Source organism: Sorex fumeus, unplaced genomic scaffold (assembly GCF_029834395.1).
Source record: "Sorex fumeus unplaced genomic scaffold, SorFum_2.1 ptg000008l, whole genome shotgun sequence".
In the NCBI taxonomy this organism is placed as follows: domain Eukaryota; kingdom Metazoa; phylum Chordata; class Mammalia; order Eulipotyphla; family Soricidae; genus Sorex; species Sorex fumeus.
This window is the reverse complement of record NW_026606065.1, coordinates 52,515,921-52,531,800: the sequence shown is the minus strand read 5'-3', so window position 1 is coordinate 52,531,800 and position 15,880 is coordinate 52,515,921.

The following is a 15,880-nucleotide window of genomic DNA, read 5'->3' as shown; positions in this document are numbered from 1 at the left end:
AGGTGGGAGGCGAGGATCGTTTTTCATTCATAGTATTTGCTCCTGTTTTCTCTTTCTCTCAAGCCTGCAGAGTAATCGCTGGACCTTTGTTTCCAAGTCATCTCAAAAATGCTTGTGTTTTGAATCGCTGTATTATGGAGTTGTTTTTATTTATTTATTTATTTATTTATTTTTGGCTAGCGCGAAGTGCAGTCAACTTCTTAAAGTGTTTTGTTTTGTTTTTGATTTCAAGCTGTTTAGCGTGTGTGCACTCCGCACGGAGCAAGTGGAAAGGTTTGGTACCCTCCTCTATGTGATAACGTGTAAGTCCAAGGAACAGAAAGCATTTGGGGGATAATTTCATGCAGTCGGGCCTAGAGAAGTATTTTTTTTATATTACTCTATAGTTTAGTTTATTGAACTGCTGTGTCTTTTATGCTTACTGAATTATAATTAGACAAGAGGTAAACACAGAAAAGTTCCTAACTTACTCCGAAGTGTTTAAAGGAAGAATGAAAATTCAGTTTTCTTGCTGCTTTAGTTTAGTGGCAAACTCTTGGAAACTGGGGCTGTGTTTTGTTCATGTAAGAGCACTAGGACCTCCTGCCATTATTCTTACTCTTACTCTTACTGATAGCTCCTTTGTAAATTAGCATTTAAGCTCAAGGATGGGGGTGCCCTGAGGGATAGTACCAGGGTAGGGCTCTTACCTTTCATGCAGCCAACATAAGTTCAATCCTTGGCATCCTGTGTGTTCCCCAGAGCCACCAGGAGTGATCTCTGAACACTGTCAGATGTGGCTCACTGTCACTGTCACTGTCCTCCCATTGTTCATTGATTTGCTCGAGCAGGCCCAGTAACGTCTCCATTGGAGACTTTGTTGTTACTGTGTTTGGCATATCGAATACATCACAGGTAGCTTGCCAGGCTCTGCCGTGCGGGCGAGATACTCTCCGTAGCTTGCGGGGCTCTTCGAGAGGGCTTAAAAACAAAAAAGTAAATAAGTAAAATAAACTCCATTCTGGACACCTTATTAAGTTGCTGAGGGAAGGTCATTTGGCTTACTCATTCCACTATTCCTTTAATGCTGCATTTTTGTTTTTTATTAAGGCACCATGATTGCAAAGTTATTTATAGTTGAATTCCAGGCATGAGTGTCCCAGCACCAGTCCGACCTCCAGTGTTAACAGTGGTCCCCAGGGTCCCCCTTACCTCTGAAGTCTGCCTTCTTTATTTTTTTCATGTTTTTTTCTCTTTTTTTCTTAAATTTTTATTAGTGAGACACCATGAGGTACAGTTGTAGACTTACAAATTTTTGTGCTTGGGTTTCAATTATACAATGATCAAATACCCATCCCTCCACCAGTGCCCATTTTCCACCACCATGGATAATATCCCTCCCACCCCCATCCCCCCCATCCCACCCTGCCTCTGTGGCAGGGCATTCCCTTTTGTTCTCTCTCTCCTTTTGGGTGTTGTGGTTTGCAAAAGAGGCATTGAGTGGCAATCATGTTAGGTCTATAGTGAGTCTGCCTTCTTGATGGACACATTTTAAGTTCAATCGTAGCTTGGATCTCAGGTTTTCAGTGTTGTTGATGCTAATTTGGGTATACAGCTCTACCACCCCTCTACGTTTTCAGTATACCTGGGGGCCCTACTCCCTGCACCCTGTTACTTCCAGTCCACTCTTCTTGCAACCCTTCTCGATTTCATTCCTTCTCTGTCCTTCTTCCTATATTCTGGGGTCTAGGATGATTGAGATATTCCTCCTTTAATACTTTGTATTCCCTTCTCCAGATACTCTATATATTGCAGTTAAGGAACATCATCCTATGTTTGCCATTCTTTTGGCTGACTCCACTTAACATGATATCCTCCCGTTTCATCCATGTTGCAGTGAATTACATGATTTCATCATTTCTTGCAGCTGCATTGTATTCCACTGTATATAATTATATATATATATCACAATTTCTAAGCCACTCATCTATCATTGGACAGCTAGTTTGAGCCCATTTCTTAGCTGTTGTACTAAGTGCTGAATAAATAATGGTGTGCATATATGCTTTTGAATGAATGTTTTTGTGTCCTGGAGGGTAGATATCCAGAAGTGGAATTGCTGGGTCAGATGGCAGCTCATTTCTTTTCTAATATTTTTTTCTTTTTGGGTCACATCTAGCAATGCTCAGGGGTTACTTGTGGTACTTCACACAGGAATTACTTCTGGAAGTGCTCAGGGGACTATTTGGGATGCCAGGAATCAAACCCAGGTTGGTCATGTTCAAGGCAAGCTCTCTAACCCCTGTTCTATTGCTCTGGTCCAGCCGTTCATTTCTTATACTGAGAAATATTCAAATTGTTTTCCATAGAGATTAAACCAGACAGCATTCCTACCAGCAGTGGATAAGAATTCCTTTTACAGCACCTCCTCACCAATACAGATTGTTTCCAGTATTTTTGATATGTGCCATCCTCACTCGTATGAAATATCTCATTGCTGTCTTTGTTTGCATTTCCCTAATAATAAGTGATGAAGAGCAATTTTTCATGCGCTTACTGGCCATCTGTCTTCCTCAGAGAAGGGCTTGTTCATTTCTTCTCCCCTTCTTATGAAAGAGTTTTTGTATTTTGTTGTTATTGTTGTTGGGCTACATCCAACTGTGTGCTGGACTTACTCTTGCATGTGGTGCCGGGGATTGAACCCAGGTTGGCCATGGGCAAGATGCCTGTCTTACACTTTAATCACTCTGGCCCCAGAAATAAAAGCAAACCCTGAGAAAAAATGAGGAACATTTTCCACCTTTTCTTTTTTCAACGCTTTTGGAGTATTTTTGTAGCCACACCAGGCTACAGGTCTTATTCCTGATTCTGCACCCAGGGATCACTCCTGGCAGGGCTCAGGGACCTTGTGGAGTACCAAGGACCAAACTGAGTCAGCAGCATGAAAGGCAAGTGCCCTATGCACTGTGTTATCTCTCTGCCTCCTGAATCTTTTGTTTATTTTTTATTTTTTGTTCTTTATGAGTACCTTATATATCCTGGATATCAATCCTTTATCTGATGTGTTGAATGTAAATATTTTAACCCATTCCCTTGAGTGTCTTTTAGTTTTAGTTTGTTTCTTTTTCCATGCAGAAATTCTTTAATTTTATGTAATCCCATTTGTTTATTTTTTATTCTGCTGCTGTTAGCAATGGCATCATATGATTGAAGACCTCTTTAGAGCCCAAATCTTGGAGTGGTCTGCCTATATTTTCTCCAACGTACTTTATAGATTCCCGGGGATGATGCCATCACACCCTTCCGCAAAAGAGACCCAGATCTTATAGAAAAGTTCTTGGAACATGGCCTGAAAGATTCTTGTGCCTTACCAGAAACTCCTGAAGATCCCATTTTCCATAAACCATGTATCTGAGATCTATAAAGAGAGAAGGAAAAGAACAAAGCTCTAAGTACTTGCTTTGCATGTATGAGGTCCTGAGTTCAATCCCTGGCACCAGAAAAGGAACAAAGAAGCTAGAGAAAGCCTGGAGATCTTGTGTTTCTTCTCCGTGAAGCTCCTTGGAGAAACCAGCAAGCCAATAAAGTGAAGTAATAACGAACAATTTATACTTATTGGGAAAGCAGAGGATGAGGGCTTAAAGGACAATCATTTATTATATGACATTCTAAACAGAATTGCTTCCTGCTTTGGACCACACTATCTTGTTCACCTTTTTTAATTTTTTTGGTGGTGGAGGGTAATAAGATAACTTAAAGAGCATTAATAAACATCATTACCAGTCACTTCTCGACCGCTTTGAAGGTAGGCGCTGTCAGAGGAATTGTCTGGGCAGGGAAATGTGAGTGAAAGTAGCTTGGGTCGTGTGTTGAGTTAGAAGCTTAAATTGCCAGCATGGCCTCCTCTTGCTCTCCAGTCCCCCAGCCCTGCCACCTGCAGTCATCCTGGAAACCTGATCATATGGGAGATGTTCCTCCGATCAAAGTGACCCAGATGCTGAGCCAACAAGGAGGACAGCTGTCCTAGAGAACCGCCAAGCACACCGCACACTTCTGAATTGAGAAATAAGCTTTTTGTTCTGTTAAGTCACAGAAATAGTAGAATTTGATGCACTGTCTTCATCTATTCTGTCCTGCCCAGTAAATGATTCTACTATGTATATTATTATCTATTATTATAAATTATATCATAGTTAATATATAGAATTATAGAGAGAATTATACAACACATTTTAATAATTATAGTATATATTATATCATAATTGTATAATGATCACAAAATGCACATTATAATGATTTATTATGTCTAAATAACTTGTTTTATCCTCATTTCAGCATTTAACTCATTGTATACCTGCACTGGAGGGAAAGTTAAAATTGAATCAGTTATGACCCCCGAGCATCACCACTGCACCCAAAAAAACACTCAGCTTAATATTTGAGCACTTGAATTTAGAAAAAGAACAAAATGAAAATTTGGGATAGGGGCGACTTGTGCCACACCTGACAGTGCTCAGGGGCACTTGACAGTGCCCAGCTCTGCCCCAGGGGTCTGAGAGAAGCTGCGGTGCTGGGAACTGATCCACATCAGGCAACTTGCAAGGCAAGTACTTTAGTTCCTGTAACTATCTCTCTTACCAGCCCCACAAGACACAATTTTTTAGTGTCAGATAGGTAGTACACAGAATATTCAAGTCTGTAATTATTAGTGAAGCAACAAATCAGTCTTTGACCATACTCCCCACCTTCCCACATCAACGCCACCCAAAATGAGGCCCAAAGAAGATGCTCCTGAAAAATGGCATTTCCAGTAATCTGCAAGAAATATCTTTGCTATCTGTGATCTCCAAAAGTGAACACACACAAATACATTACACACACACATATACACACATATATATGGACATATACATACATATATATATATATGTAAGCTATTTTTAATTTGTTTGTTTGGGGGCCACACCTGACATACTCAGGACTTACTCCTGGCTCTGCGGTCAGGAATTGGAGTGATCAGAGATCACTCCTGGTGGACTCAGGAGAGCATATGGGATACTGGGGATCAAATCTGGGTTGATCACAAGTAAGACAAATGCCCTACCTGCTGTACTATCTATCTCTCTGGCTCCTAATATAAAATGGGAGGATAAAATGAGGCTCCCAGAACCATGCCACCGGACTCTGCACCAGGCTGTGGGGCAGGTGAGAGCCCTACCCACCCCAAGGGACCCCAACCTGGCAGCCGACCTCCACTGTCCAACCGCCGACACGCTCCAGGCCGCTTTCAGGACCACGCGGCCACTTATAATAACACATTATAAGACACTTCATACCTATTTTCCACTACTACTACACCACATCTGATGGGGTTCAGACAGTAGACAACAAATTATAGAGAAAAATATATAAATATATGCCTCTCAGAGAGCCTGGCAAGCTACGGAGAGTATCCCGCCCACACGGGCAGAGCCTGGCAAGCTCCCTGTGTCATATTCGTTATGCCAGATACAGTAACGACAACAGGTCCCATTCTCCTGACCCTGAAAGAGCCTCCAATCTTTGGGAAAATATGAGTAAGAAAAGGCTGCTAGAAAGTAGATAAAGGACCAAACATGGTAACCTCTCAGTGTCTGTATTGCAAACCATAATGCCCAAAAGTAGAGAGATTATGGGGAATCATGTCTCCCATGGAGGCAGGGGGAGGGTGGTAAACGGGGGTTATACCGGGGATATTGGTGCTGGGGAATATGCACTCGTGGATGGAGGGGGGTTTAATCATTGTGTGATTGTAACCCAAACATGAAAGCTTGTAACTATCTCACAGTGATCCAATAAAATTTAAAAAAAAAGAAGAGGCTAAAATCTCAGGGCTGGGAGGAATAGAGACATTACTGGCACCCGCTTGAGTAACTCGATAATCAATGGGATGACAGTGATACAGTGATATAGTGATATATATATACACATATATGTGTGTATACATATATATGTATATATACACATACATACATACACACACATATATATATATGTAAAGTGTGCGTACAACAGAGAGAGACTAGAGACTTCAAAGGGATGGAGTATATATGCTACATTGATGAGGCCCTGACATTCAGTTTCTGATAGTGAATGGCTGGCCCCTGAGCTCTGGCATCCACTGAGCACCACCTGGCTGACCCAGGTTACCCCCAACACCACTCATCTTAGTAGCAACATATCACTGGGCTGAGTACTTAACCTCAGGCCCGGCACTGCCAGGCCAAGTGTGACACAGCGTTCCTCAGGCTCCTGAAAATAATTGGAGAGCCCCCTCCCCCCACTCAATAAAACAAAAATCAGTGGTCCTCTAGGTCTATCTAGATGAACATTGGTCTCGCCAGCATTGGTGAGAAGCTGTGGATCCAATCAAATCCTATCTAAAAATGTAGATTTCATAAGACGTGCAAGGGCCTGAGTGAAAGCCATGACCTGCTGCTAAGAAGGGCTGTTGCAGTTACTCAGTTTGTTTCCTTGCTTCCAAGCTCAAGGGTATGCACACTGTCTTGCCCTCCACCTTCCTGTGCCTCCCAACATCTACTTTTCTCTCCATTTCCACCTCCGGAAATGGAGTTTCTTGGAACACTTGTTTCTGAGGGATGGATGGCTTATCCACACAAAGTTCCTGCCTGGTATGCATCATGCCACGTGTTCCATATCCAGTGGTCACCAATTACACCAAGCTCCTAACATTTCTGCACCTGGGACCCCAGCAGCACACCTGAGTGTGATGTCCAGCACACCCAGTCTGAACAGGTAGGTGTGAGCACCACCATTGAGGAATGTGACCCCACCAAGCACTGCAATCAATAGTGCTGTGAGTCCAGATGTGAGCAACCTTCATGGGCACAAATATCATAACTGTGACTCTGAGGCCAGAGCCATAGTACAGAGGGTAGGGCATTTGCCTTGCACAAAACCAAGCCAGGTTCAATCACTTGCATCCCATATGCTCCTCAGAGCACCATCAGGAGTGAGTCCTGTGCAAAGAGTCAGGAGTGACCCCTGAGCATTACTGAATAAAGCAGAATGAGAGGAGGAAGGGGGGAGAAGAATATGATGAAGAAGAAGAGGAGGAGGAGGAGGAAAAGGAGGAGGAGGAAAGAGGAGGAGAAGGAGGAGGAGGAGGAGGAGGAAGAAGAAGAAGAAGAAGAAGAAGAAGAAGAAGAAGAAGAAGAAGAAGAAGAAGAAGAAGAAGAGAAGAAGAAGAAGAAGAAGAAGAAGAAGAAGAAGAAGAAGAAGAAGAAGAAGAAGAAGAAGAAGAAGAAGAGGAGGAGGAGGAGGAGGAGGAAGAGGGAGAAGAAGAGGAGGAGGAGGGGTGAGAAGAAGAAGAAGAAGAAGAAGAAGAAGAAGAAGAAGAAGAAGAAGAAGAAGAAGAAGAAGAAGAAGAAGAAGAAGAAGAGAAGGAGGAGGAGGAAGAGGGAGAAGAAGAGGAGGAGGAGGGGTGAGAAGAAGAAGAAGAAGAAGAAGAAGAAGAAGAAGAAGAAGAAGAAGAAGAAGAAGAGGAAGAGGAAGAGGAAGAGGAGGAAGAGGAGGAGGAGGAAGAGGAAGAGGAGAAGAAGAAGACTGCTCTGAACACATGCGTGACCACAATCCACACTGTGTTCTCCTCCCAATACCTAGTCATCACACCAACACGGGAAAGGGAAGGGGATATTAGATGAAGATGCTTTTCCTAAAGTCTAATGCCTAGTCTTTCTAGTCTTGTCCTTGCCCCTGACCCCACCACACTCCCACGCACCGTCTGTATACACAGCCCGCCACTCCCTTCCCTCAGCTAGCACACAACCTTGTCTGGCTGAGGCATCACTGTCTCCCTCTGCTCTCTGCTGGTGTTTTCACTTCCGTTTCCCCAGTGATATGGCATCATGTGAGAGCACACATGTGCTCATGTGAGATCCTGGCTTCAATCAATTCCTAGCATGGCAAAATAGGGGTGGGGGGGGAGGGAGAGAGAGAGATGGAGGGAGGGAGAGAAAGAGAGAGAAAAGAGAGAGAGAGAGTCAATGAATCAACTCAGTTTATTTCTCCACTGAAAGTATTTACTTTCCCATTAAGAGTTAGTGGCTCTGGGGTCAGAGAGATAGTACAGCAGGTACAGCATTTACCTTGCACATAGTCAACCTAGATTTGTTTCCCAGCATCCCATATGGTCCCATGACCATTGCCAGGAGTAATTTCTGAGTGTAGAGCTAGGAGTAACCCCTGAACATTTCAGGTGTGATACCCCCCAAAAAATTTAGTGGTTCTCATTTGTGCTTTTTTAATGCATCGCATAATTAACAATTGTTTCATCTTCATTATAATTATTGAATGCGTTGTCTGTATCCTCCACCACAGAGAGCATCTTTATAGACTGAATATTTAATCTTGCAATTTTCTTGCAATAGAAGGTACAGTAGCTAATACCTACTAGAGTCTCCATATATAGTGAATAAGTGAATGAATACATAGCAAATAGAATCCAAGATACTAAGGGGTAAGAGGGAAGTTTTAATAGCAGTGGTTTGATATCCTCAATTATTTAATAAGCTCCTTTCGGGTAAACATATTACCGGCTAATTATAAAATACTAGAAAATAATAGTGTCTCTCAAAACTTTTATCAAAGTTCTCACTGGAGATGGCAAAGTACAAGTACCCGTGACTGCGTAATATTTCTGCATAAGAGCAGGGTTCGCTTCCTGTTGTTCCTTGTTCCCTGTGACCTTCCACTAAGTCAGACAGCCAAGCCAAGCGACTGCAACCTCACTGCTCCGGGAAAGCATGACACAGCAAGAACTCTGATAACAAAAGCATCCATTCTTAGCTTTCAAATCCAAAAGCTAAGGACCTGGCAAAGGCTGAGAAAATATGTTCTAAGAGTCCTTTCCTCTCGCTCTAGTTTTCCAAACTTGGGGAGATGGAAATAAAGAGGAGGAAATAGGTGCAATTATTGGGAAGAGGAGAAGGAACAGGAGCTATCCAATGTACGGCTTTCTAACCAGTCAGATATTGATCCATTCAATGGAAAGAAATAAGGAATAAAAGAGAAAGGGGGCAGGAAACAGCCACAGTGATGATGAATAAGAGCCTGAAAATAGCATGACTAAAATAACTCCAAATAGTAAATATAGTAAATGCAAAATGATGAATCGAATCAACAAAAAGATAAGACCAAAGAGCTGAGGATATTTCGTTTACAGAATCACTTTTGAATGAAAAGGGGGAAAAAGCAGTGGAAATAGATACATAGAATTAAATAAGTCAAGCAGAGACAAATGAAAACAAAGTCAGGGTAATGGTTTCAATATAAAGTTTAAGAGAATTTGAAGGTAATAAACACAGACTGGAGAGATAGTACAGAGGGTAGGGCATTTGTCTCACACATAGCCAACAAAGGTTTGATCCTAGGCATCCCAGAAGTCTCCCCAAGCACCGCCAGGAGTAATTCCTGAGTGCAGAGCCAGAGTAATTCCTGAGCATTTCCAGGTGTGGCCCCCAAAAAAATTTTTTAAAAAGGAAAATGTTCTAAAGCATATACTTTAAATAGCCTCTAAATTCATGAAACAGCAACCAAGGGGCTCAGGTGGTGTGTTCATCTGTAGAGCCCTGGGTCCAATACCTAAGATGGGAAGGGAAAGAGAGAGAGAGAGAGAGAGAGAGAGAGAGAGAGAGAGAGAGAGAGAGAGAGAGAGCAATCTTCTGAGCACAGTCAGGTAAGTACTGACCATAGCTGGGTATGGCCCAAACACCAAAAAGAAAAATAAATGTTTAGACTCTAAGACCATATTAATGGTCATCAGAAAAGACAGGGGAAAAGCAGTGAGTGCGTAAATTGGAAAAAGGAAAGAATTATATGGTAAAGGATTTAATTGGATTTCTGGTGGTAAAGTGAATATAGCATATACAGATATTGCCTTAAAATTATACATATTCGAATGTTACAGGATGTTACTTCAGTAAAAAATTAATTGAGTGGCCAGAGAGATAGTATAGTGTGTAGGGTGTTTGCCTTGCACACACCCACTGACCTGGGTATGATCAGGGAAAGGACAGGGAGGGGAAGAGAGGAGGAGAGAAGGGAGGAAAGAGATTTTTTTTAAGGAGTCAGTAACAAGATGATGGGTGATGGGATATTCTTTTTTTTTTCTTTCAATTTTACTGACTTCACTTGTTTTTTAAATTAAGATCCAGTGATTTACAAAGTTAGTTGTAGTTGAGTCTTAGGCATACGATGGTGCAGCACAAAGTGTTAAGTTCCCTCCTCCAGTGGCCCTAGGGTCCCTCTCACATCACAGCCTGCCTCCTTGCAGGTACATTTTCAGTGTGGTTGTTAGATGTCCTGCTTCCTCTGGTTTGGATATGTAGCGACAATCCTCTATACACCGAGGTCCCAGAGGGCCTTGACCCCTGCAGCCTCCACCTCCACATTACTTCATCCGTTTCTCCTTGCTACTTCCCTTATTTATCTATTTAATTAATTTATTGAATCACCATGAGATACACAGTTACACAGTTGTTCACAATTGGGTTTTTGTCACACAATGTTCCAACACCCTTCTCTTCACCAGTGTACATTTCCCATCACCAATTTCACTCATTTTCCCTCCCAAGACCAACTCCCCACAGCCTGCCTCTATGGCACACTTTCTCTCTCTCTATCTCTCTCTTTCTCTCTCTCTCTCGTCTTTCTCTCTCTCTCCCTCCCTCCCTCTCTCCCCACCTCTTTCTTTCTCTCTCTTTCCTTTTAAGCATTATGGCTGGAGTGATAACACAGCAGTAGGGCATTTGCCTTGCACGCAGCCAACCCAGGTTCAATTCCTCTGCCCATCTCAGAGAGCCCAGCAAGCTACCGAGAGTAGAGTATCTCTAGGAGAGTAGAGCCCTGGCAAGCTACCCGTGGTGTATGCCAAACACAGTAACAACAAGTCTCACAATGGAGATGTTACTGGGCCTGCTCGAACAAATCGATGAACAATGGGAGGACAGTGCTACAGTGCTGCAGGGTTGCAATATGGGTACTGACAAGGTTATCACATTTGTTTTTTTTTCTACTTCCAGCACTCAGTTCTTGTCCAGAGTGATCATTTCTGGCTATGACTATCATAGTGGGCTTCTCTATCCTAACTGCCCTCCCCACTCCACCACTTCTAACAAGCTTCCAACCACTGGTCAATCCTCCTGGCCTTTGTTTCTACTGTTCTTGGGTATTAGTCTCCTACTATGTTTTTTTTTTTCTATATCCCACAAATGAGTGCAATCATATTATGCCTGTCCCTTTCTCTCCGACTCATTTTACTCAGCATTGATACTCTCCATGTCCATCCATTTATAAGCAAATTTCATGACTTTGTTTTTCTGGTGGCTGCATAGTATTCCATTGTGTAAATGCACCATAATTTCTTTATCCAGTCATCTTTTTTCGGCCACTCAGGTTGTTACCAGATTCTGGCTATTGTGAATAGTGCTGCCATAAATATAAGCTGCACTTCTATCTCCCATTTAAACATACCTGCTTCATTATTATTTCTGTGAGTCCTAAAAAATTTAGACATAAGTCTATTTTAAGCCTGTCAATGATGAAATATTCTAGGATTTTCTTGCTGATGTTAAAATGCTTCAAGCCACAATATAACAAAGATTAAACTGAACAAATACACATGTAGCATTGTTAAAATGAATAATTGTTTTGAACATGTAATTTAGGTAGATGGTAGGCCATTTAAAGCTATAGTAAATAGAAATACAATCAACCATAGAACAACATGGAGGCTAGAATCTTGTACAGTTTAAAATATGAATATTACTGTTGACTCACCCAAAACTTAATTTCTTTTTTTAAATTAATTTATTTTTTATTGAATCACTGTGAGATAGACACTTACAAAGCTGTTCATGATTAGGTTTCAGTCATACAGTGTTCCAACACCCATCCCTCCACCGGTGAGCATTTCCCAGCACCAGTGTCCCCAAGTTTCCCCTCCACCCCATCCCACTCCGTGGCCTACTGGGTTCTGTTCCTCATATGAGGCATATATCACTTCATTTGCCTCTATGATAGGCACTTCTCTCTCTCCCTTTCTCTCTTCCTCTCTCCCCTCTCCCTCCCTCTCTCCCTCTTTCTTTCTCTGTCTCTCTGTCTCTCTCTGTCTCTCTGTCTCTGTCTCTCTCTGTCTCTCTCTCTCAGCATCGTGGCTAAAACTTAATTTCTAATTTCCTGTCTCCAGAAGGTCTTACAGATAATACTGAGGCCATTAACACTTATTTTCTTTTACTATTAATCAAATGGAAGTGGGTCATCATAAAGAAATCTTCATTCTTCTGCTTTTCCATCTCATAGGCTGAGGAGCTAGAGAAAGAGAGTTGGTCTCTGTCTCATGGGTGGCAGAGGCAGGAAAAGGTGGAGGAAGTGGAAGGGGAGATTGGACAACGCAGACACAGGTGTCACTTTAGGAAAATGAGTCATAATTGATGACATTCAGATCTTCTTGAAAATGTTCCTGTGTGGGAATTTTGCTCCATGACTTGAAGGCCAGCCACATGTGCTAGGTGAAAAGGAAGCTCAGATAGAGAAGAGAGCACCAAATAAAGGGTGTTGTGAAGACCCTCCCAGGGTGGGAGAGACATGCTAAAAGCAGTCTATAGACCAAACATGATTGCCACTCAATGCCTCTCTGGCAAAACACAGTACCCAAAAGAAGAGAGAGAGAACAAGGGGGAATGCCCTGCCACAGCGGCAGGGTGGGATGGCGGGGGGGGGGGGGGGGGGGAAGGATGCTAGGACCCGTGGTGGGGGAGGATGGGCACTGGTGGAAGGATGGGTACTTGATCATTGTATAACTGAAACCCAAGCACAAAAATTTATAAGTCTATAACTGTACCTCATGGTGTTTCACTAATAAAAAAAATCATTAAATAAAAAAAAAAAGAAAAAAAAAAGAAAATGTTCCTGTGTGGGTTCCAGAGAGATAGTACATTGGGGAAAGATCTTGCCTTGAAGTGCAGATCCTCACACTGAATATGATTCCCTGAACACTGCCACGAGTGAGCCCTGAGCACAGAGCAAGAAGTCAGCCCTGAGCACTGCTGGGCATGCACCAACAGCTCACTGCCCCCCCCCCCCCCGAAGAAAGTTTCTATGTGGTACCAGTTTGCCTTCCACCATTTGTTTAACTTACTAACAAAAGCATAGATCTATCATTAATGAGAGGAGGAGAGGAGAAGGAAGTGGAGGAGGAGAAGGAAGAGGAGGAGGAGGAGGAGGAGGAGACTAAAATGAAGGAGAAACAGTATTGGGCAACTGAAACACTTCTGCCAGATTGTCTATGTCTCTTCATACCCATTATCCAGCACTGTTTAAAAGAACTCATCCCTATTCAGTGCATATCTGCCAATCCTTCAGCAGTGTGTCCATCAATATATAAGCAGGCCCAAACAAACTCGTGTTGCTGTGAATGAACAATACTCTAAAATGTAAGGCACCCACTCTTTTCACCAGTTACTCATTTTTGTGAAAGAAGCAGCCATTATTTTTATTCTGTTTGTTTATTAAGAGGGTCACACCCAAAAGCACCAGACATCAGACATAGGGTTCCACACATGCAAGGCAGGTGCTCTACCACTGAGCCACTCCTTCTCGAACTTGGAAGAAATCATTATTATAAGTTTATTACATCACGGTCACGGTCCTCCCGTTGTTCATCGATTTGCTCGAGCGGGCCCAGTAACGTCTCCTTCATGAGACTTGTTGCTACTGTGTTTGGCATATCGAATACGTCCTGGGTAGCTTGCCAGGCTCTGCTGTGCAGGAGAGATACTCTCAGTAGCTTGCTGGGCTCTCCAAGAGGGGCAGAGGAATCGAACTCGGGTTGGCCATGTTGGCTGCGTGCAAGGCAAACGCCCTACCGCTGTGCTATATCTAAAAATAAAATACTGGTAATAGTCACTTGTGTCACCTCCACTTAATCTCCACCACAGATCCTCATAAGGATCATATGAAAGGAGTATGACTACCATTCTCCTTTTCCAGGTGAGAAAACAATTGTACTGACACTAAAAACATTTTTTTATGATTCTAACTCATATTTGTACAGATGCTGCTGAAATATGTACTGTATTAAAGAGTATGTAAGAAGAAATGAGTTGGACTAGGAAATAGTTATCTAGGCAAAAGAAATTTGATAAAACTCACAACATTACCCTTTAAAGTGTCCTTAAGGATTAGTGTCTATAAGGATTATTTCCTTATTAAATAAATGGTCAGTGGTTCAGGCATTTGTGAACACACATATAATTCTTTTTTTTTCTGATTTTTGGGTCACACCCAGCGATGCTCAGAGGTTACTCCTAGCTCTGCACTCAGGAATTTCTCCTGGTGGAGCTTGAGGGACCATATGGGATGCTAGAGACTGAACTCGGGTTGGCCACCTGCAAGGCAAACACCCTACCTTCTGTACTATTGCTCTAATCCATAATTCTTTTTTTAAGGTAATATTGTCTCACAAAAAATAAATGTTTTGTTTTGTTAGTACAGTGTTACCACACCATACCCACCATACCACCACCCATAGGATCCTTCCACTCTCCCCACCTCTTTAGTAACCTCTGTTCTGTTGTCAGAGTCTAAGGGTTTGTTTTCAATACACTGTTTGTTTTGTTTTTGTATTTGGATAACACTTGGCAATGCTCAGGAATTACTCCTGGTGGTGTTTGGGGGACCATATGCAATGCCAGGCATCGAATCCAGGTCAACTAGATGCAAGGCAGACACCTTACCCTCTGTACCATTGTTTTGGGCCCCAAGACTTTTTCTATTCCCTTGCTCTGTTTCTTTATATACCATCTACAAGTGAAATTATCCAGTATCTATCTTTCTGCTTCTAATTCAGTTCTCACCCATAACATCTTTCTGTTCTACCCAAGCTGCAGCAAACAGCAGAATATCATTGTTTTTTGGTCTTGAGTACATAGTCTTATTGAGTTCATTCTCATAGGACTTGCCCAGTGAGGGATGCAGACAAATGAAACACAACTGTAATAGTATGTGATGTGTGAAATTGAGGTACTATCGTGACAGAATTCTAAAACGCATGGCATTCACTTAATACCTCTATTGCAAACCACAACAACCAAAAAGAGAGAGCGAGAACAAAAGGGAATGCCCTGCCACAGAGGTAGGGTAGGGTGGAGGGGACAGGGTGGGGGAGGTGGGAGGGATTCTGGGGCCATTGGTGGTAGGAAATGGGCACTGGTGGAGGAATGGGTACTCCATCATTGTATGACTAAAACACAAACACAAAAGTTTGTAAGCCTGTAACTGTACTTCACAGTGATTCACTGTAGCACTGTCCTCCATTGTTCATAGATTTGCTCAAGCAGGTACAAATAACATCTTACAACAAATTTTGAGGCTTGTTGTTACTATTTTGGGCATATTGAATACTTCATGAGTAGCTTGCCAGGCTTTGTTGTGCGGGCAAGATATTCTCGATAACTTGCCGCGCTCTCTGAGAGGGACGAAGGAATCGAACCTGGGTCAGCTGAATGCAAGGCAAATGCCCTACCCCTCTCAGCTATCATAACTATCATAGCTATCGCTCCTGACGGTGATTCATTAATTTAAAAAAATTGCATAGCATTGATTCTAGAATCAGGGAACAGATATGGAAAAATTGTTAGTAGAAACTGGAAACAAGGCTGGGGGAAAAATAGTGATAACACTATTTGAGATACTGGAAAAATAGTAAGTGACCTGTGTTAGGAAGTGGATTGAAACATTACCACTGTCACTTGAAAGACTGTTCACCTGGTCACTTGATGGACCTTTGGATCTGAGCAGACATTTCCAGATAGGAAGCTGCGAGTGTGTCACTCCATGCCAG